The sequence below is a fragment of the Vulpes vulpes genome, chromosome 7, assembly GCF_048418805.1.
Source record: "Vulpes vulpes isolate BD-2025 chromosome 7, VulVul3, whole genome shotgun sequence".
NCBI classification, from domain to species: domain Eukaryota; kingdom Metazoa; phylum Chordata; class Mammalia; order Carnivora; family Canidae; genus Vulpes; species Vulpes vulpes.
Window position 1 is genome coordinate 45,417,678 of NC_132786.1, and position 23,132 is coordinate 45,440,809.

The 23,132-nt window shown below is 39.3% G+C and overlaps 1 protein-coding gene and 1 non-coding gene across 11 annotated transcripts in view; both read right to left on the reverse strand.

Annotated features, from left to right (window-relative positions):
* MTUS1 (microtubule associated scaffold protein 1) overlaps window positions 1-23,132 on the reverse strand; it is a 167,692-nt gene that overhangs the window by 134,654 nt on the left and 9,906 nt on the right. Inside the window, exon 1 of one of the 10 annotated variants that reach the window (XM_072763633.1) lies at window positions 4,234-4,668. The exons of 8 other annotated variants lie outside the window; for them this stretch is intronic. The gene's annotated coding sequence lies outside the window, so the exon portion shown is untranslated. Of the gene's footprint in view, window positions 1-4,233; window positions 4,669-23,132 lie in introns of those variants that run through there. One more of the 10 variants, XM_072763639.1, reaches the window with a different exon arrangement.
* Window positions 10,839-10,946, reverse strand: LOC140599805 (U6 spliceosomal RNA). The gene has a single exon (XR_012002807.1). It is a non-coding gene; the product is annotated as a U6 spliceosomal RNA (small nuclear RNA).

A 23,132-nucleotide genomic window follows, 5' to 3' on the forward strand; every position in this document is an offset into this window, starting at 1 on the left:
GAAGTAAATAAGATAAGTAGTGGAGAGGAAAAGTGACTGCTTCTGAGAGTACAGGGTGGATTATTTTTTCTTACAATCCTTCTAGCACTGCTTGTCTTAACTCTGAACATAGGACACAAACTAAAGAATTTGGTAAGAGGATTATTTCAAACCTTTACTATCTTATCTTATTTCCTCCTTCCATAGAGAATCATCTTACCAAATCAGGCTGCTCTCTTAGTTCCTCCTTAAATCTTAAAGCAGCTCAGCTGTTCTTGGTCTGAACCTTAGGAAAAGCCAAGAGTGACCATCAAATGGGCTCCATGAAGAAACTACAAACTTAAGCTGCAAGTGGCCATCTTCTGAATGTAAAGTTACTCACTTCTTCAGCTACTGCTCATACTAGGAGTCCTGGTTGGTTACTGGAACCTGTTCATTTTAAGCCAGTATTCATGCTTCAATGTTTTTCTGCTAATTCTAGCTTCTTTGGGGGATGCCTATGTATCATCAAGTCAAATGTCAAATTCTGCTCTGGTTTTATCCCAAAGCTAAGGGGCTGTCTTATAAAACATATTCTAATATCAGAAACATTCCGGTGTGGAAATGTCCATTTTAGAAATGATGAAATACAGTAATTAACATAAAGCTGAACACTTCAAAGTCATGGACTCTGAGGTTAGAGGAAGCCTTAAAAATGATCTATGGAATCTTAACACTACTCAGACCTTGAATCCTCTTAGACCATAATCAACCAAATCTCTGCCCACTCCAGAGAATGTACCACATTTCTAAGGCAGTTCCTACTTCCCTGTTCTAGATGCTTCCCGTCCAGAGTCATAAAGCATACTATAATATTTGGGATTCAAAGTCTAGCCACAGTAGACAAAAACCTCAAATGAAGTGGCAAAAGACCAAACTTTATTTCTGTCTCATGCAGAAGTCTGCATAGGTTGTCCAGGATTAAGTGACCCAGCTGTCAGAAGCCCCAGCTCCACCTTTCTCATTCCTCTGTTTTGCATGACCTCAACCTATGGCCCAAAATAGAACCCTCTGTATTTTGTTGAGCAGGGTGGAAAGGCAGCAAGTATGGAAGCTACTTCCCTACGCTATTCCAGGATCCATAGCCTAACCACATGGCCACAGCTGTTTACAAGGCAGGGTGGGAAATGAACACCAATACCAGCTACTTGTACCCAGCTAAAGGTCTTATAAACATGAAGATAGGGAAAAATAGAGATTGAGAGGCAAATGGTCATCTCTGCCACACTCCCCACAGACCAAATGCCCTACTCCACAGATCACTGCTCTTCACCATAAAGAAAATGGGTTTGAACTTAGATCTCCATGATTATCTATTGTACATTCTAATAGAGGTTTTCTAGAAACCAGAAAGCCTTCAACACAGATCTGTATTCTGAAAGTACGTGGCCAGATGTAGGGGAGAAGATGGTCCTTTCATAGTGAAGCCATAGATGCGCTAGTTATGACAACCATGGTGGTAGGGTTGCTCATGGATCACTTTGAACTATTCTGATAACAGAACAGTTTAGTTGGTTTTCATAAAGATCATAAATCAAGCTCCTTTTACGTCTGGTTTTACTCATCAACGAATAAAACTCCTTGAACAGTTCACTTCTTACATGTGATAATAAATGGCAACTGTGCTTTTGGATCTTGGACTAAAGTTTGTATCCAAGCAAAAATTGTGCACTTTCAAATTACAAAATGAATACAACCAGGGATACTGTTTGAAACATGTATTTGATGTCAACCATGTGCTGGAGCACAGTTAAGGGCTAGGGCTGTTGTAGACGGTTAGGAACACTTGTGTCTGCATCGAGGCAAGTGTCTCATTGGAAAGACGACCCATATGTATACACAACAGAGGTAACCAACAGACCACCACTGAGAGGAGATTTACGTGTGCCAAATGAAGTCAGGAAAATATCAAATAGAGATGGAAAGACAGGCAATTCAGTCAGAAGGAATCAAACTGGCTCTGATGTTTGAAATGACCACGATGATTGGAAAGAGTAAGAAGCTCAAAGTGGCCATGGGAGGATCAAGGACAGCAGTTGGGTAAGCTCAAGACTCTGCATTCTATTCTGGGAACAACGTGAGTCTGCCAACACTGTTAAAATGGATACTAACACTTTGGTTTGGCTGAAGTGTGAAAGACGTCCCAGTGAGGAAAGACCAAGGGCAGGAAATTGCTGGGATGGATCTGAGCACAGTGATGGTAGGGAGACGAAATGCCAGACAAAGCTTAAAGGCTTACCTCTGTGTTCTGCACAGAGCGGCTGAGAGCTTGGCACACAGTGAGTGCCCAACACACAAGTGTTAAATAAAACATTATTTCACTTATGTTAATATTTTAAGAAGGAAACTACGACAGACAGTAAAGTTGCATAAATAATCATGTTAGGTAGATACGAAAGGGATTTAAGCTTTTAGTATAAATTACATGCGCTTTTGATTCTTTTTTTCTTTAGTTTGTTTACATTAAAAGGTGCTAAAAGGTTTTTATTTTCCCACTCCGAGCAATAAAGGAAAAATTCAAAGAACAAACAAGAGATCTAGGTTAAAGTTAATATTAAGCACAGAGGCAGATACTATGTAATCATCCAAGGAAAAGTAATTTACTTCTTTCTAAAACACCCAGAATTAAGTGTTTTTAAGTGAAAATACTACTCAACGATGAACTCTATCAGAGAAACTTTGTTTATGCCATGGTAAAACAATTAAAACTACCCCCGTAATTTATCACTCTATTTCCTCATCCGTCCTCAAAAGCACATGAGGTTTGTGTTTAAAATATCTTTATAGCTGCATTTCACTAGTTAGAATATTTTTGTAGGAGTGGAATGTTGCCAAGTATCCTTAAAATAGATGGAATCCCCTCGCCTCGAAAAACAAAAACAAACAAACAACAACAACAACAACAACAAAAAAACAGGAAAATCACCCCAGTTACAAGACCACCAAGCGGTAAGAGATAGTGCTGGTGGACAGATGGCATACCAAAGTCCTCAAAACCATCATCAAGCATCCCAGAACAAAGATTCCTCCAAGGGAAAAACAACTTTTTATACTAGTAAAGATTAAGAAATTAATTGATATTGTTTAAACCTTGTGGGTAAATAAAGTTTGCTTTAAGCCTATGGATGCATTTTTATGAGAACTGGCATTTCAAAACAGACTTACTCTGTTAAACATGTAGTACAGTCTTAGGACATTCACGCTGTGTAATTAAAAAGCCTTCCAGGGTGGTAGAGAGAGTGAGGCCCGGAGCTGATGACAAAGACACCACCACTGAAGAAAACTACCTAGCTAGAGTCTACTGAAAAGTCAACACAAAACCAACTAACTGACCTGCTGAGGCTCAAGAATTTTGATTCCTGGACTTTATTCCAAAAATATACTTTTATTCCAAGATTTTCTGTCTTAAGAATTTCCTAAAACCTCAAAACCAGCATGTGGAAGACCCCACACATTCACAAACTCTTAAAACCACATTCCTGCAAGCTTAGTCAGTAATTTCCTTAAGTAAAATGTTTAAACATTTTCCTTTTACAAATAACTATGTTTCAGGACAGCCTATATTCTTTAAACATAAGGCAGCATAAATAACAAAGCTGTGTTACCCCAATTCTCCTATCTTGTTACTAAGATTGTTTGGCCTGGCAATTTGCCTTACACACTTTCTCAAAGCATTTTAAATATTCAGATAGCACTAGTTTCCTTGTACCCTTCCCTTCCCTTCTGCCTCATTCACTTATTCTTTATTCTTATACGTGATCATCCCCTTCTGCCTCAGAGCTATAACCAAAAAACAATGACATAAACTAAACTACATATAATTTCCTGCCACACTCCATGCTACTGCAAATGTGACCATAAAATGACCACAGTCCATTTTAACAAAAAACTTTTTTTTTTTATGTGTTGCATAGTTTTGGTATTTGACAACATAAGCCCAAAACACAGCACACTGTTAACTTTTGCTCTCCAAAAAATAGGTAAGAATGTCTCACATTTGTTCATAGTAATCTCTGCATTTTTACATATTTGAGAATTTATCCTGAAGTAGAGATATTTTCATATTGATAAATAACACAAAATCTAAGGAGATGAAAAGTATAGATAAAAAGATTTTAAAAGTAGCTTATTAAAAAAAATGATCATTTCTAAAACTTAACTCTGGAGTTTTTGCTTAATGTAAATGTCCTAATCAGCTGTATCAAGGTAACTTACCTTCATTCCTCAAAGTATCAAAATCAACACCTGTGAAATAAAGAGAGGTCTTACTCAAGTTATTTGTTCAAAAAAAAAAAGTGTGATTGTATATAAGAAATTATCTTTTTCACAGAGCAGAAACTGCAAGCCGACTAAAAGAAATCCAAACACCAGACCATTCAATGAATCCTCTCAGGAGACCATGGTTATTCAAAGACCAGCTGGGTCTTGCAGAGTAATTCAGCTGAGCGCTAATGCCTTTTACCCCCGCAAACTAAAGAATTTTCCTTGGACTCTTTGCCAACAAAACATCACAGCCTTGTCTGAAGCTTAAAAGGGGGGAAAACTTGTACACAGATGTCTCTTCATTATATTGCACATCACTTACAGTAAGCCTGAAAACAAAACAAAAACGCAAAGTTCTGTACAACAAGCCACTTACTGGTCTATCTGGAACATCTCTGCAAATAGGAGGGACTTTTGCTTGTCAGATTAAATTAGCATTCACTGTTGCTGGGTGACTGCTTCTTAATTAAGGAACCCAGAATATTCCAGTGACTTAAAAAAGTTTTTAAGGAAACACACTAAGTATGTATCTACATCACAACAGGAATTCAGATTTAAGGTATAATCTTTATTAATTTATGTACAATTTGATTTCTCATTTCCTACCAGTGTAGGAATACTACTTCCTATATTAAAAACTCTTATGATTTTCATAGCCTTTAAACTCAGGGAATTCTGAATGCTCACAGATTACCAAGCGATTTATGTGTAAGGGAACTTTGTTAAATTTGCCTCATAATTATTTAAATATTTATGATCTTGAGAATCTTATTGAAATACCAAAGTATTAAAAATATTTATGCTCCAATGGAATAAAACCCACTCTTTACAGATTGTACTTTGATTGATCAGCATTTCTTTGGTAGAAACTGAGATCAGAAGATTGAGATCATTTAATCAGAACCTTGAACCAGTATAACCACTCTTTTTCATTATGAATAAGTAGTGTCACTAAAGCTGTGACTTCACCCAAGAATCAATATAGGCCCTAAAATAAATGCCGTTTAAATTTCAACAACAGATTGTCTAATTCAGTTCCTGAAAACCATGCCGAGAAATCTTGCAAGCAGGCAGTCTACACACGAGCTCTAACAGTGGGACTCAGGTGCAAACCTGGTGGTGCTGAAGCCTATACTCTGACCCATGCCCCAGAGCCTGCACATGCAGGTCTCCCCCAGCCCCACACACATCACACACCATCCTGAGCTCTGCTCTGGCAGGGGCAGAGTGCAGCGTAGAAGTAGGTGATTTCTCAAAGTTCATTTGGAAATTTATCCTAACTCAAAATCATTTTCCTAGAGAAATGCTATTGTTAATGATTACATCAATTTTCTGGAACTATAACAAGATTTTTGGTAACAAAACTCATTTTACAATTCTCTTGGGAAAGGTTAACAGTGATGATGGATGCATCTTCTGGCGCTCAGAGCACCTGAGCTCATTTTACCCAACCTTATTCTGTATGTGAGAAAACGGTGGTCCATAGTGTAAATTATGATTTTTTGTAGTGCCTGTTGCCTTACTCCAGAGGTCACCATTCACACCACATTCTAGGGAAAAGAAACACAGGAGTACCATTTGAAGAGGATGGTAAGTGTTCTTAGAATTGTGAAGCGAAGTAACCCTGAGGGCTTCTGAGTTCATACAGCTGCTTGGAGACAGGACTGGGATCAGAACCCTTATTTCTAGCTGCTCTTTAATGGTGCTATTCAGATATAAGCAAATTTTTATCTCTTTAAACACTATGCATTCAACTATGTTAAAGGAAATGGCATTAAGTTACAGACTAATCCTACAGTGAGATCAAATACACTAAAAGGAAAATCTGCACGAACTAGAGACAAATCTACAGAAAACAACTTGCTAAAAAAACAAACAAAAAATGACCAAAGACAACCTACACTAATGTAACATATTGCATAGACTGTGTCCCAAAGCTACAGACGTAAACAGGAGTAAATATTTCACTTGTATTACCTAAACCCAAATCCCTCTTGTTCTTTATCTCTCACTGACTACACCACAAAGGAGATAAAGTGATTCATAATTATGACTGCCATGTGCGTCCACGGAGACAAAACTATCTGGTCCTGAGGCCAGCTTCATCTGCATTAATGTCATACCAGGGAAGCACTGTGGCTACCATCATTGATGCCAATTAAGATAAGCAGCCAGGACATTCAGTCCTCTACTGGGTCTCAAAACAGATTACATTTTTCTACAAAGAGAACCTAGGCCCCCATCTAAACACCCTATGTTCCACATTTTTGCAACCCAGTATCTCTCAATGATAAAGATGATCTAGGCATGAAAACATTTCAGATTACTCAATGGAGTAAAGAAACAGAGCAGTTCTTCCAATTCCTGAAACTGCATAACTACTTGTTCATCAGCACAAATAATCAACGGGATAGAGTAGAAGGAAAAAAAAAATCAACATATGTCTTTGAAAAAGTAGTGGCATGAGAACTCTGAAGATTATAGGACAAGACAAATTAATCCACGTAAGAGAATCAAGAAGATTCAACCTCCAAAAATGTGTTCCTAAGAAAGACAACCCCCTACTATAAACTAAATCATTCTTCTAGTTTCCTAGGCACATGCAACACACACTCAGAACTTTCCTTCCTTTCTCTTACTTGATTTGAAAAGTTAACTTGGGGGCGCTTGGGTGGCTCAGTGGTTGAGCATCTGCCTTTGGCTCAGGTCATGATCCAGGGGTCCTGGGATCGAGTCATGCATCGGGCTCCCTGAAGTGAGCCTGCTTCTCCCTCTGCCTATGTCTCTGCCTCTCTGTCTCTCATGAATAAATATTTTTTAGAAAGCTAACTTGGGTTGAGAAACTTATCTATTTCCTGACATGCTAGTGAGGATCCAAGAGTAAAAAGTTATGCAATAAAACAAAGACTTGAAACCATCCCCAAAGCAAAAGTAATACTGAATTAATCACCACTGGAAATTAACACCTCTGCAGCAAACTTTGAAAATGTTTTATGATGCCACAGACCACAAGCCCAGGTGCGGTGGCGGGGGAAGGGTCTTCAAGGGTTCAGCCGACACCGGTTATCACAGACGGCCTGGAGGTGCTCTGAAGATGCTGGAAGCAAGTCAGAAGACCCAGTGCTTGCAGCAGTGGCCTCTCTGCACAAAGGAAAGCTTAGGTAAGATGCTGCAATTCAAATAGCACAAAAATGCAGCAGGGACTTTGAGGAAAAACTCTCACATCTCCCTCATCACTTTGATTGGAGTCAACCCGCATTCAGACACAGTATCTACATACACATGGAGCAACAGTACCATCTCCAAGACGGAAACTTAGGTGCAAAGCACACAACAGGAAAGTGGGGCTCCAATATAAATCTACTCATTCCAAAGCCCACGGTCTGACCCACTCCGCAGCCCCTGCACATATGCATCCTCCAAATCCCAGGCACCTCATCACAGACCCTTGAGCTATACTGCTGGGATAGGCAGTCCCCAACTTACAAGTAATCCTCCAAAGCTTATTTGGAAATGTATTCTAGCTTAAATTCATTTTCCTAGAGAGATGCTATTAATGATGATTAGGTTCCAGGGCTAGTTCCCAAACTAAAGCCCATTGAATCCATAATGTAAGAAAGACCCACCTAGCACTTAACAGCTGTATAAAGACCAAGGAGCAGAACAGCAGCTAGGTCATGGTGTCAATGGGGAAACACAGTTCTCGCCGAGAAGAGAACGGAAGCAGCTGCTCTACTAACGTGACTCCAGTGGCCACCATCTGCAGTCTCAGAAGTCAGAAGAGAGTAGAGGAAGGGGAGCGGGGGGCAAAGGGAAAAAAAAGGAGAAAGTTCTCTCCTTTTCTAAAACATAAAGAGATGAAAGAAGGAATCTCATTCTTCACCCTGCCTCTTCCTCCTCCTCCCTTTACAATCCCAAACTAGACATAAAGTCTCAAGCCTCCCTCACTCCAGTCAGACAGGTGGAGTAGCCTACCCGGTCCACATGCATGGGGGCACACAGCCAACTTGAAAACACCAAGAGCAAAATTTTGCTTCAAAAGCTAAAATCTGTCAAGAGTGCCTGGGTGGCACAGTTGGTTAAGCAGCCAACTCTTAGTTCCAGCTCAGGTCTGATCTCAGGACCCTGAGATCAAGCCCTATGTCAGGCTCCACTCTCAGTGGGGAGTCTGCTTGGGATTCTCTCTCTCTACCCCTCTCCCTAACTTGGGCACATACACACACTCTCTCCAATAAATAAATGTTTAAAAAATGACATTTTTTAAAAAAAGACATCTTTCACCAAAACAGAAAACTTTCCCCTCTGCATTTTGAATCCAACTTTCTTCATACATAAGAAAACTAATATATAGGATCATGAAGTGAAACCAAGGAACAGAAAATTTAACTCAAAAGGTTAACACCGGTGTGGGAAATAAAGGACTTGATGAGACATTACCCTTAAGCACATGTATAAATGACCAATAAGTGCATGAAAAGATGCTCAACATCAGAAGTCTTCTGGGAAATGCAAATCAAAACCATGTGATACCATTTCACACCCATCAGCATGGCTATTATCAAAATGTTGTGAGGATATGAAGAAACTGCAACCCTCTCACATTCATAGTCAGAATGTAAAATGACATAGCAGCTGTGGAAAACAATCTGGTGGCTCCTCAAAAAGTTAAATATCGAACTACCATACAATCTGGTATTCCACTCCTAGGTATGTACCCAAGAAGACCGAAAGCAGGGGCTTGAACAGATATCTGCATTCCCATGTTCACAGCAGTATTATTCATAATAACCACAAAGTAAAAGCAGCCCAAGTGTCCATCAACACATGACTAGATAAGTAGGTGAATAGATAAACAAGATGTGGTGCATAAATACAATGGAATATTACTCAGTCATTAAAAGGAACAAAATTCTGACTCATGCTACAAATAGATGAACTCTGAAAACATGCTAAATAAAATAAACCAGACCAAAGGGACAAATACGGTAGAAGTCCTCTTACAGGAGGTACCAAAATAGGCAAATTCATACAGATAGGGGTTACCAGGGGCTGGTGGGAAAGTTGAATGGAAAATTATTCTTTAACGAGTTCAAAGTTTCTGTTTGCATTGATGGAAAATTCTGGAACTAGGCAGTGGTGATGGTTACACAACATTATGAATTCAGTTAATGCCACTGATCTGTATACTTAAAAATGGTTAAAATGGTAAATTTTATGTTATGTATATTTTATCACAATAAACCAAAAGCAAGCCATAAACTAAAAGAGCCAGAGCTAATAGCATAACTTCACTGCAACCGCAGTTTTCCTAGTCTACAGGATAGGAGAAAAAACACACAATATTACGTATCTTAGAATTTTGAGCTGCCTCGTGACTATCTGGTATCTGAAATACTAAACCCACAGATGGAAGGGTCTACACTATAGCATGCGTCATCATGCTGACCATTGTGGCACTACACAGCTGCCAAGGAAAAGCTGAGTTAGACCATCACATAGAAAAAAATCCACTTATACACACAGATACCTTAACTTGGCACATTTCATCATTAAAATCTTCATTTAGATTCTCCTAGATCAACAAAAAAAAATCATTTAAAAAAGGATTTCAGAGAAGGGTAGGATTATGAGTAACCAGAATGCATTTGCTGACAAAGGTTTTTAGATGAAGTTGTTTAAAATTAAGGAGGCGGCACTGGGACAACCAGTGGGACCCATGGCCAATAGTCCCCAGGTTAGTCCAGCAGACTCCAGATAAAGCAGCCTGGCCAGCCTAAGGGACATCAGCTAGGGCCTGAAACTCAAAGCAAGCATAAGACACTTAACCCAACAATGTGTCACAACTTAGGAACCGGCTTCTAGGCAAGCATTCCATAGTTAAAGTGCTTAGGTTCCTACTGGGCCCTCCAAACCACTTAGCACCATGTTGTTATTATTTCCAGACAAAGACTGACACAATTACCTGTATAGGGAACATTTCCACCATTTCCACTCCAGGCCCACTTAGTAATGAACGCCTCCTGGGTTAAACAAAAATCTACACTTGATTGCATGGTTCCAAGAATAAAAGCTGTCTGATAAACTTCCTGTATTTACAGAAGTCTCAGACACAATGCTTAACATAAAGCAAGCATTCAATAAATGCTAACAAATCAGATTTTCTTAGCTATCCATTAAACATCGTTCGTAGGGGACGGATCAAACCCAAGAAGAGGCAAACAACTCTTTTCTTCTCCTTGGGATGGGAACTTTTTCTTTTTTTTAAATTTTTTTGTTAACTTTTTATTTATTTATGATAGTCACAGAGAGAGAGAGAGAGAGAGGCAGAGACATAGGCAGAGGGAGAAGCAGGCTCCATGCACTGGGAGCCCGACGTGGGATTCGATCCCGGGTCTCCAGGATCGCGCCCTGGGCCAAAGGCAGGCGCTAAACCGCTGCGCCACCCAGGGATCCCGGGATGGGAACTTTTAAGAACTATTCTCTAAGCAACTTTTAAATGTTGCAATACAGTATTATTCGTTACAGTCACTATGCTGGACATTACAGCCCCAGGACTTAAGAATACAGAGCGCTTCGTGAAGTTGTGTGTCATCCTTGGGAAGGAACCATGAGACTCTTTCTTTATATTGTTCCAATCTTAGCATGTGAACTGCTGAAACAGGTACCTAAATGATTGTTAATATCTAAATACGAACATAAAAAATAGATCTATATAACCCTCCCAACTCCCCGCTAAGATCATACTGTAATTACCCTTTTGAAAAGCAACTTAGCAGTCAGATAAAATGGATTTTGTGCAATCTTACTTAAATGGGAATCTCTGAGTGTGGGCTTAGTTTATAGCCACCCCTTTTCTCTAAGAACATCGCCTTTTTACTCACTGAGGTGGGCTCCACTACACGCACAACAGAGAATGGTCCTGCTATGAACAACTACCTCAAATGGGTCAGGCTGCCTCTCCCCCAGCATTTGGATTTGAAATAGCGAGTTAGGCACAGTGGATCTGTACAAGTCCTGGGAACTGGAAACTATAAATCCCAGCACTACAGAGTAAGCCTCCTCCTGCCATGCACCCAGAATCAGGTGAACTAAGTCTCTGCAGAGAGAATGCTACCAGAGTCCGAAGAGAAGCAGATAGGCACAATGAGAAAGAATTACTGACCTGACAACTTCCTGGACACTAACTTCTGAGAAATATTTCATACCCTTTTGACCCCTACACATTTTTTTTTTTTTTTGCCCTGGGTAGCTTGAATTGATTTCTATTACTTTAAGAGTCTTAAACTGTTGCCAGGAATTTATCATAGGAAAACTTCAGATGTTAGCACATTTGCTACAGCTGTGACGGTTTAGGAACAATCTGAGTTTCACCTAGGAACTGACTAGAAAGTTATAGTAACTCTGTGAAATGCAACCATTTTGAAACTATGCAATTTATAGAACTAGGAAAAAGGTTAGTGTGTTTTAGGATGATAGCCATGCAAAACACATAGAAAAAAACATGGGAAAATGAAAACAGACATGAAGAGGGGTATGTGGCTATGGGTCACTGATGCTGTTTTAATTTCCTATCTACTAATTAAAACCAGGAATAAAAAGCTAATAAATCACCAAAAACTAGAAAATGTAAATGTCCATCAGTGGTGGCTGAAAAAGAAAAATGGAAGTACATCCATACAACAAAATACCACTTGTCAATCAAAAGGCAGATCATTATACAGCAGCCTAAGTGCTTGAGATAGCACTCTAAGTGAAAGATGTCAGACACAAAAGGCATGTACTGCTTTTGCAGAATATCTGGAAAGGCAAAACCATAAAGACAGATTAGTATTTGCCTTGGAGTCAAGGAACAGGCTGAAAGGGAAAGAAAGAAACTGCATGATGGAAATTCCTAATTTTACTGTGGCTGATGATATTTGCTGAAGTTGAATGAACTATCCACCTAAAAAGGCCAATTTTTTGCCATGATTAAATGATACCTCAGCCAATCTGACTTAAAGATAGAGACACTGAGCTTGGAAACCAAACCAAAGCTACTGAAGCACCTCTTTTCTAATACTGGATGGCATTCAAATTTATCAGGTACCCACATGTGCCCAACACTCTTCTAGGGGTTACTACAGAGTGAACAAAATAAACAAAACAACCATACAAACAAAAATTGTAGTCAGTGAAGAAAAAAGCACAGGCTTTTCTGGTTGCTATTATAGGTTGAAAGTCTCAGAACAAATCAGATGTTTAGCTGAGAGCTGAGGAATAAGTAACAGGGAAGACGAAAAGAATGGAAAGATTTCTATTATATTAACAGTTAATAACAACTGAATAGCAACTCAACTGTTTAAATATACGAAGTGGTTATATTTTAATATTTCGATATAATGCAGAATGAGGTTTCCTAGGTAAGCAAACAAAGCTCTCAAAACAGCATTATGGCCAGCAGCCAGATATTTAAAAATGTTGTGGATTTGGGGGGCCCTCAAAGAATATTATGGTTCCTGCATCCACTGTTGAGATTTCAATAGTGACTAATAGAATGTATACAGTTTCCTGAAAGGAGACTGCCTAAGGGTAATTAAATCTCCTGTTCTGGTATTTTCAAGGGAGGTACTGTACTTGTTTTTAATTTTGGCTGACTTTGCCATGGTTTCCTCAAACTTATCAAGATTCTAAATAATCACTAAACATACATTTACTTACCAAGAAAGTGAACAGAAGTGTCCTTTGTCTGATAAGCAAACTCTTCACACTATAGGGTTCAAGTTCCAAGACACTGCCTTTACTTGGCTTCAGAGGCACTCCTCTCCCTTTACCTCCTCAACTCACAGGCTGCTCCTTAGCCAAGTCCTCTGCTGGCTTCTCTGACCAACCTCCTAATGTTGGGAGTAATTCATGGCTCAGCCCCTTACTCCCCTTCTCATCCTACACTCATCATCATCTTGTTTTAAATACATTCTGTTTGATGGCAAGCCCCACAAGCATTTCATTGCCCGGATCTTTCCCCAAAGCTCCAGATCTGAAGACTCAACTGTTAACCCAACATTTGCACCTGCCTATCTAACAGGCATCTCAAACTTCCTGCATCTAAAAGAACTTCAGGTTTCTAGACTCACATAAATTCTTTCTTGCCCAAGTGTTCCTTATTTGCAATAAAAGACGTCTCTACGAGCCCAAGCTGACCATGCCAAATAACTAGCAGTCAGCCTTGATTCCTTTCTTTCCCCTCTTAAACTTGTGAGCAACCCAAATAGGCACCACATTCCAAATGCAACTATTTCTCACCTTCCCTATTAGTCCAGGTCCAAGACACCCATCTCCCTCTCCTGAAGGACTAAGTAAATCATTAGCCTCTTGCCTCCTTACAGTACATTATCCACAAAGCAATCAGAATGAGCTCTCTGCATTTTAATTCAGCTCATTGGAAATCCCCTCTCAAAGCCCTCTGTGGGCCCTCATGATGCAAAAAATATAGACCCACTCATATAGAAGTTAGCAATACATTAGCCTTTGCATTGAAGGTAGTAAGAAATATCTTCAAAGTCAAGTGAGTCCTTCTGCTACCCCTAAATCAGAGAATATTGCTTAAACTTAATAATCAACACTCAGATGCAGTGAAAGGATCCCTTTAATTAAAAAAAAAAAAAAATCGGGAAGCCCAGGTGGCTCAGCGGTTTAGTGTTGCCTTCAGTCCAGGGCCTGATCCTGGAGACCCAGAATCAAGTCCCACGTTGGGCTCCCTGCATGGATCCTGCTTCTCCCTCTGCCTGTGTCTCTGCCTCCCTCCCTCTCTCTCTCTCTCTGTGTGTCTCATGAATAAATTAATAAAATCTTAAAAAAAAAAAATCAATAACCATCCATCCCTAAATCAATGTGTTCAAACAAAATACTCTCTACTTCTTATCTCATCAGATCTCCCAGTCACCCTGAAGGCTGGGAGGGAAAACAAAGATCTTGGTCTTTTGATCACAGATATTTTAAATTTCTGAAGTAATCTTGTTTCACCTTAAATAGAAAAGGAGACTGGAAAATAAATACTAAAGTTTTGAATCTATTATACTCAGAAAACAGCCACCATTTGAAAGAGATTGTCTATCACTTTCAGACAGAAATTTCTTCTAACCAATAGGGCTTCAGCATAAAATGTGTACCAAAGATATCTAAAGTGTTAGTAAGTAAAACAATCTTCCCAGAAACCTTATTTTAAAATGTACAGGTCCAGGCAGACTGCGTGGCTCAGCAGTTTAGCACCACCTTCAGCCCAAGGCATGATCCTGGAGTCCCAGGATCGAGTCCCACATTGGGCTCCCTGCATGGAGCCCGCTTCTCCCTCTGCCTGTGTCTCTGCCTCTATCTCTCTCTGTGTGTGTCTCTCATGAAGAAATAAATAAAATCTTAAATAAATAAATAAAATGTATAGGTCCACCACTGCATAAAAGAGAACAAAATACCTAGGGTAAATGTAATCAAGGAGGTGAAAAACTTATACTCCGAAATAAGACACTGATAAAAGAAATAGAAGCTGACACAAATAGATGGAAATCTATGCCATGCTTGGGCTTGAAAGAATTAATATTAATAAAATGTCCATACTACCCAAAGCAAAGCTACAGATTCAATGCAATCCCTATCAAAATACCAATAGCCATTTTTCCCCCAGAGTAGAATAATCCTAAAATTTATATTACAAAAGAACCCAAATAACCAAAGCAATTTTGAGAAAGAACAACAAAGCTGAGGCATAAGGTGCCCATATTTCTATTATATTAACATATAATACCATATGTTCTTTGTACTACAAAGCTATGGGAATCAAAACAGTATGGTATTGGTACCAAAAAAACACATGGAATAGTGGAACAGAATGTGTTCAGAAATAAATGTACACTTGTATGGTTAATCTATGACAAAAAAGGCAAGGACATACAAGTGGGCAAAGTCTTCAAAATGGTGCTGGGAAAACTGGACAACTGAAAGAATGAAACCGGACCACTTTCTTACACCATACATAAAAATAAGCTCAAAATAGATTACACACATAAACATAAGACCCAAAACCATAAAAATCCTAGAAGAAAACATAAACATAATCTCTTTGACAAAAGCTTTAGCAATGTTTTTTTGGATCTGTCTCTTAGACAAGGGCAACAAAAACAAAAATAAGTGGGGCCACAGCAGGAAAAACCATCAAAGAACTGAAAAGGCAGCCTCGGTGTCCATCGAAAGATGAATGGATAAAGAAGATGTGGTCTATGTATACACTGGAATATTACTCAGCAATTAGAAACGACAAATACCCACCATTTGCTTCAACGTGGATGGAACTGGAGGGTATTATGCTGAGTGAAATAAGTCAATCGGAGAAGGACAAACAGTGTATGTTCTCATTCATTTGGGGAATATAAAAAATAGTGAAAGGGAATATAAAGGAAGGGAAAAGAAATGTTGGGAAATATCAGGAAGGGAGACAGAACATAAAGACTCCTAACTCGGGGAAATGAACTAGGGGTGGTGGAAGGGGAGGAGGGCGGGGGGTGGAGGGGAATGGGTGACGGGCACTGAGGCGGACACTTGACGGGATGAGCACTGGGTGTTTTTCTGTATGTAGGTAAATTGAACACCAATAAAAATTAAAAAAAAAAAAAAAAGAACTGAAAAGGCAACCTACTGAATGGCAATGACATAGCCAATAAGGGGTTAATATCCAAAATATATAAAGAACTCTTATAACTCAGCACTGGAAGAGCAAACTGATTTTAAAATGGGCAGAGGGGATCCCTGGGTGGCGCAGCGGTTTGGCGCCTGCCTTTGGCCCAGGGCGCGATCCTGGAGACCCGGGATCGAATCCCACGTCGGGCTCCCGGTGCATGGAGCCTGCTTCTCCCTCTGTCTGTGTCTCTGCCCCTCTCTCTCTCTCTGTGACTATCATAAATAAATAAATAAATAAATAAATAAATAAATAAATAAATAAAAATGGGCAGAGGATTTGAATAGGGATTTTTCCAAAGAAGACACATAGAAGGCCAACAGACACACACAAAGATGCTCAACATCAATAATCATTAGGGAAATACAAACCAACACCACAAGGTATCACCTCACATCTGTTAGAATAACTAGTATCAAGAAGATATAACAAGTGTTGGTAAGGATGTAAAGAAAAGGGAATCCTGTACTGTTCGTGGGAATACAACCGGTACAGCCACTATAGAAAACAGTAGGGAGGTTCCTCAAAAAATTGAAATGAGAACTATCATATGGTCCAACAATTCCACTTCTGGCTATTTATCCAAAGAAAAAACACCAATTTGAAAAGATATATGCACCCCTATGTTTACTGCAGCATATTTACAATAGATATGAAGCAACCTAAGTGTCCGCTAGTAGATGAATGGATAAAGAGGATATGGGGTATATACAATGGAATAGTACTTAGCCATAAAAAAGATGAAATCTTGCCCTTTGTGACAATACAGATGGACCTAGAGGGTATTATATCAAGTGAAATAAGCCATACTAAGACAATATCATAACTTTACAATAAATGTGTTACCTAAAAAACAAAAACAAAGGTAACTGAAACAGAATCAAATATGGAGAACTAGTGGGTGCTACAAGGAAGCAAGGCAGGGAGATGGGCAAAATGGGCAGAAGGGTTAAAAGGAACAAACTTCTAGTTATAAAATAAGACATGGAATACAATGTACAGCATAGGTAATATAGTTAATGTTGCAAAAATTTTATATAGTGATAGATGTTAGCTAGATTTATTGTGATTGCTTCGTAATACAAAAAGGTTGAATCGCTGTTGTACATCTGAAACTAGTATACTAATGTATGTCACCTACACTTGAATCAGAAAAAAATGTCTGTTTAAATGACCTGTCATCTTCAAGTTTTCAAACAATGCTTCACTCTGTGTTCTCAAGCACTTTAGGAAACAAGGCACATCACTGTTTCCATTCCTCAACAATCTGTGACCAACATTAAATACAAAATGTTTTCTTACAAATTAGAAACATCTAGAAATATATCCCACTAAGCCTAGTCTCATAAAAAGAACAGCCTCCCACATTTGCTTTTACTACTTCTAAGGCTTTTTGAAAGTCAATCTCTAAAAACATTTTATCTCCCTCTACAGAAGCCAGGAAGAAAACATTCACTCTCTTCTACATTTTTCACACCTGTCCTCAAACACACACACACACACACACACACACACACACACACACACACACACACTCTTCCCATTTGACGCTCTCCTTATAGCATCATCTTCTGGCAGCAGGAAGGGAACAGTGGCGCTGTGCCATTCAGGCCCTCCTCCCAAACTGTGACTATTTTTAGGCCAGCAGCCCCTCTCTGATTCCTAACTTGGCCCTAGGTAATCATGAAGCAGAGAGAAATCCTTCAGGAGCCAGGCAAGTCCCAGTAGGATTAACAACACTCCACTACAAGAATCTCCCAAAGGCTACAAAGGAGAATGACCTCCCAAGCACAGCAGGGTCATGATCTTTACAGCCCAACCCACCCACCACCCTCACTTGGCCCAATCAAGGCTGGGCTCCCATTCCAGACATGCAATCCATGGTATCCATAATTTCATTAGGCAAAAAACAACAAACCAAACACCAAAGCTGAGATTTTCTACCTTTCTGAAAGTTTTAACCCATGTGCTAAAAAATTTAAAGCAATTTGGTTGATTTATTTTTTTCCCCAAAACATCATATCCAGTAGCAACACTGAAATTTTGGATTTATTAACCCTGGAAAGAGGTACATCTTGATAAAAATATTCAAAGAAAATTTTAGTCACCTTTCAAAAAAAAAAAGAATAATATACCAAGATGGTATAATAAAAGCTAAGTATCTCCTTGTGCTATTTATAAATATAACCACATACTATAACATCTATAATTGGTACAGGCCTACCAGAAACACTAAATATATCTGATGTTAAAACTCTACACCATCACTGCTACACCTCTATTAAAGACAACTATAGTAACACAAATTTCAAGTTAAGCGTTTTGTTGGTTTTTCCAGCTCACTACTAAAATGAAGCAGAAGAACCTCAAACTAGGTTTGAATATTTGGTAACTGAAATTTCAAGGGAGAGCACATCTGAAAGAATAGGGTAAACTACATGTATATATATTTCATTTTATACCTTTCCTCCAAGGATATCATATCACATCAAAATTCATCTCTTTCACTCATCCCCCATCTTGGATTTTGTAAAGAACTGTGCATCTTTTCTGAACCCACAGGTTGACAGCATCAAAAATGCTTGTTCTCCAGATTTCTCCTGATACCATCAAATGAAGACCTCATGAAAATGTTAAGGATAACACACACTGGGTTTTGTATTTGAAAGGACAAGCTTGAACCAATGAGTAAAGAAGATTCACTCATTGGTTCTGGCTGTGACATCTGCTCTTTGGGAGTCTCTGGCCCTAAAGATGAACACACCTCTGCTCCGATGTCCTTTCTCCATCCATTCTGGGGATGAAGGATTGCTGAATGTGGCAGTGTGCCAGGAGAACAAAGAAGTAGAGCATGGACCTCAGGAAGCAAGAAACCCAGCCAAGTCCCCTCCCTTACCCTCATTAGCAGAACAAAAATCTCACTGCTCCAAAATTAGCTAATTTTTTTTTTATTTATTTCTCAGAAGGGAGAGTAGGAAAAGGGATCCTATGGGATCTTAGAGTCTGTCCTCAACAGATTTGGAGGAATAGATGGTATAATTTTTTTAAAAGACATGGAATATGCATATGGTTGTGCTATAGAAAAATTTGGAAACTCACATATTGAGCTTTTTTTTTGGCTTTGTATTTCTAAAGCTAATGTGTTTAATGCAAAATCTTTAGGTTCATGAGAAGGGTCCAAGTCTGGCTACCAATTATGACAGCCTGACTGCAATAGCCTTTAGTATCAATGGCACATAAAAGTCAATCAAAACAGAAGCTCCTAAGTAACTACCCTCAGCAATAAATTCTCAAAAGAAACAATTCAGTAATAGGACTCCATCCTTAACAGCAATCTCTGGCTCAGGTATGGTCAAGAAATCTCAAACTTACCAAAGCCAGGAACACTGCTCTTATTTCACAGGTGTATGGGCCCTGATGACATGACTGGCTGGCCCAGAGTTTAAAGGAAGAGATGGATGCAAGAAGATTCAAACTTAGAAATGGGAGGGAAAAGGTTGTATCCATGCTCACTCAAGTGATATTTGTGGAATTCAACAGTCCGATTTTTTTTTAAAATGAAGAATTTCAGGATCTACTCATGCCTTTCTCTAAAGGATTCCAACCCCTGTATAAAGTATTTTAATCAGACATTAAACAAAATAACATCTCTCATTTGGGATAATAACTTTCTAAATTAGCTTTTATACCTAAAATGTGTGATTTAACTTAATCCACATTTACAATTTAGAAAAATTCTATTCCTACCATTACATAAATGCCAGATGTTATAGTTAGCTATCCAAACCTTACCGATTTTCTTACAATTATTCTCTTAATAATAAAGACTTTCAAGCAGCAGATAATGTTTCAGTATTTAAAAAAAAAATTCAGAACCTCCAATTAGCTACAAAAAGAGGAATCCCCTACAACAGGACTAGAGCAGTCCCAGAGAAGTTAAGTGGGGAGTCAGTCACTTCATGCACCACCGTGCCCATTTCCATACTCCTGATATAAAGTGACTTTTGCTAGAAGAATGTTCATTCATTCAACAAATACTGATGACTTGCCTACCACATGCCAGCTGCTGTGGTAGGGAGACAATGGTCACAACAGTCCACGTGTTTAAGGAGCCTTCAAAGAGCCAATACTTAACACAAGAAAGTACAAGTAAGTAACTACAAAAGCTGCAAAAGTAGAGGTGGAACTCAACATTAGGGGACCCAAAGGATGGATTCCACTGGTGTGGACAAGGAGAGAATGAGTGTAGCTCCCTGAAGACAAAGCTTGGACTGGGGGGTAAGAATAGGCAGGTGAGTGTTTCTGAGCCTTTCAGATTTTACCAACTAGTAACATTTTCCCTCCCAAAATCTGGAGAGACAACATGAGAAAGTCGGGTTTTAATTTTGCCAACTAAGGACACTTAAAATATTGTAGAGGTTGGCTGACATAATAGCGGAAACACTAAGGCCTTGAATGTCAAAGAGACCTGTGAGAGAAAAAGCTGAGTAAACACACTGTTCGGCCCATCAAGACTGTCAAGTGGGGACCATCTCTGTGACACACTGTCATTCCCTCCCTGTCTGCCCACAGTCTATGAAATATGTGAGGCTAGGATGGGCAAGCAGGCAGTGAATTCTTCCACAGAAGTAAGGATGTCAGCCCACAGCCCTTCGAAGTCCACAAAGTGCTTTCACAGTTGTCCTCCCAGGTGACAGCCCCATAACAGACAGGCTCCATGACAGTTACCTCCTTCCTACACCTCTTCCCCTTTATAGATCTCTCCAGAAGTGGGAGATCTTGCCCAAGGAACATAGTTAATGAGTAACAATGGACATTAAAACCCAGTTCAAATGTGTATTCTTGGTCTCTACCCACCTTCCTTCCCACAGCTAATAAGGTTAACGTTTGCTAGCCACAGCCCCAGCTCTGTACAATTGCCTAGACATGGAGGGCTCCCTCATGTGCTCAGTTACTGGGCTACCTGACTTGCTTGGCCAAGCCAAAAATAACCTTGACCTCATTTTCCTCCTCCTTAAAAACTGATGCAACAGTAACAATCCATTCCTTAGAGTTGTTTTAGGGGTGAAATGAAATTTTTGGAAACTTCCTAACAAGTACAATTGTTAGTTGCTACTGTTATACTGTCAACAACCTTGTTGTTATTATTACAGCTTTATTAACTACCCTCACTTTAGCACCATGACTTAGCAACTTGACTTGAAAGTCAAGGCAACTTTCTGGGTAGGGAGAGATGTACATGTTCTAGATCTCAACTGGTCTGACCATTGCTCACATGGGAGATTATCTGTCAAGACCTAGGTACATTGTGTGATACTTAATTTTATATCAATCAAAAATTTTTTTCACAGATCATGTGGCCAGTAAACAACGGCACAGATTCCCAAATATATCCATTGACCCATTCTGGAACCTACAGAGGTCTCCCCCCACTCCCCTCCGTTCTTGTTCTATAATCTACTTTTCAACTAATCCTTCTGACCCTCTTGAAAATCTTGCATGTTGACTACATGAACTACCATATTTGTCTGATCTTGTGGAAATGAGACCTGCTTTACTTCTCCAGTTTTTCATTTTACTGTTAGCTCCAATACACGTTCACCTAAACCCTCCTAGAAGAGGAGGCTTTGTCCAGGACCCTATAGGGCACTATAGCCCCAGACTGGAAATCATCTTGAAAAGCAATTGAGGACCACATACCAGGCACCTACAGTCTCAAATCAAGAGACCACTGAGACACTAAAATATTAAGTGCCTTAACAGAAGCACTATTCTAAGTACTCCTGACAGAGAGGTGAACAAAATTAAATTCTTCCTCCTGAAGAGATTACATCATATGGTCGACATGAATTCCATCACAAAGTAAGCTTTTTCACGAGAATTGTTAAGAAGCAGGAGAGTCAAAAAACAGTAAAACCACATTCCAGGATGCCACAGAGCCCATATAGAAGGGGCTGGCTGTCCCTCTAAAAGTAAACCACTAAAACCATAGCATCACTTACACACAGTGCCTGTCAAGGACCACTGCCAGGGACTGTACAGTTTGGCTAAAGATACAACTTGACGTGAAGACTCTGCATTCTTCTGTTTCCAAGTTGTACACAGTTCTGTAAAGGAATTCCTCAAAAGGTAGCACAGCTTTTGTAGGGAAATGGGGCTAGACACAGTATGCAGGACAGAGTTTTAAGCTAAAATGAATTCTTTTGCCTGAAAGCGTTAAATGCCTATGAGCAGCTCCTTGTTTAGAATCATTCAGACAGTTGCCGCATCTCCTCAGAGTCCACTTGGCTAAAAGGAAATAATTTTCCATCTGAATCCTGCCAAGACCAGTTGAAAAATGTCAGCATGTGTGTGTGTGGTTATGCAAGTTGGCACTTCACACTATCTCCCAACCTTTATTAAACATCAACTTCCTGTACCTTTTACTTGGAAAATGATTACCTATGTTAGGCTTTCCATTGGCAAATAAGAGTTCTTTAATGGATCAGTGTAAGTACATCAAACTAATAGGGTCAGCCCCAAGGAAGAAAGAGCCAACCTCCCTAAAGAGACCTACTTGTCAAGTCCTAACACCATACATTCCAGAGAAGTCATTTTGGTAACACAGAACTATTGACCTTTAGGGCTAAAAACCATGACTGATACTCAGGATGTAACTGGTTTTATGAGACATTCTCTTCCCCGTTCTGATGACACCAGGCCTCACCTTCTAGTTAAATTTCTACCTGGGATTAACTCCATCTGCCCAAGAATTGCCTGCCTCCATGTAGCTTAAAATAAGGAAATAGGATTCAGTATTTCTATAGGAAAAAGTGTTTCAGAAAAACAAGTATTAATCCCTATTCAACATACATGACCCTGGGCTGCTATCTGTAAAATGGGTACATTTTACAATGTATTATTGTACACAATCTAATGATTCAGATGACTGTCAGAATTTTATCTGGTTCTCTTTGAAGTGGTGTAAAAGCTGCAAAATATTATAGAACTATCAATTTTCCATTTGTGCTACAAATCTTAGTTGGTTACAGGATTTAACATTCTGTTTTATGTTCTGTAGTTATTGGAAAAATAACAAGCCCTAATTCCAACCAATGTCAACTGAAATGTCACATACTCAAACCAGTGACGCTTTTGATCCCACTTCAGC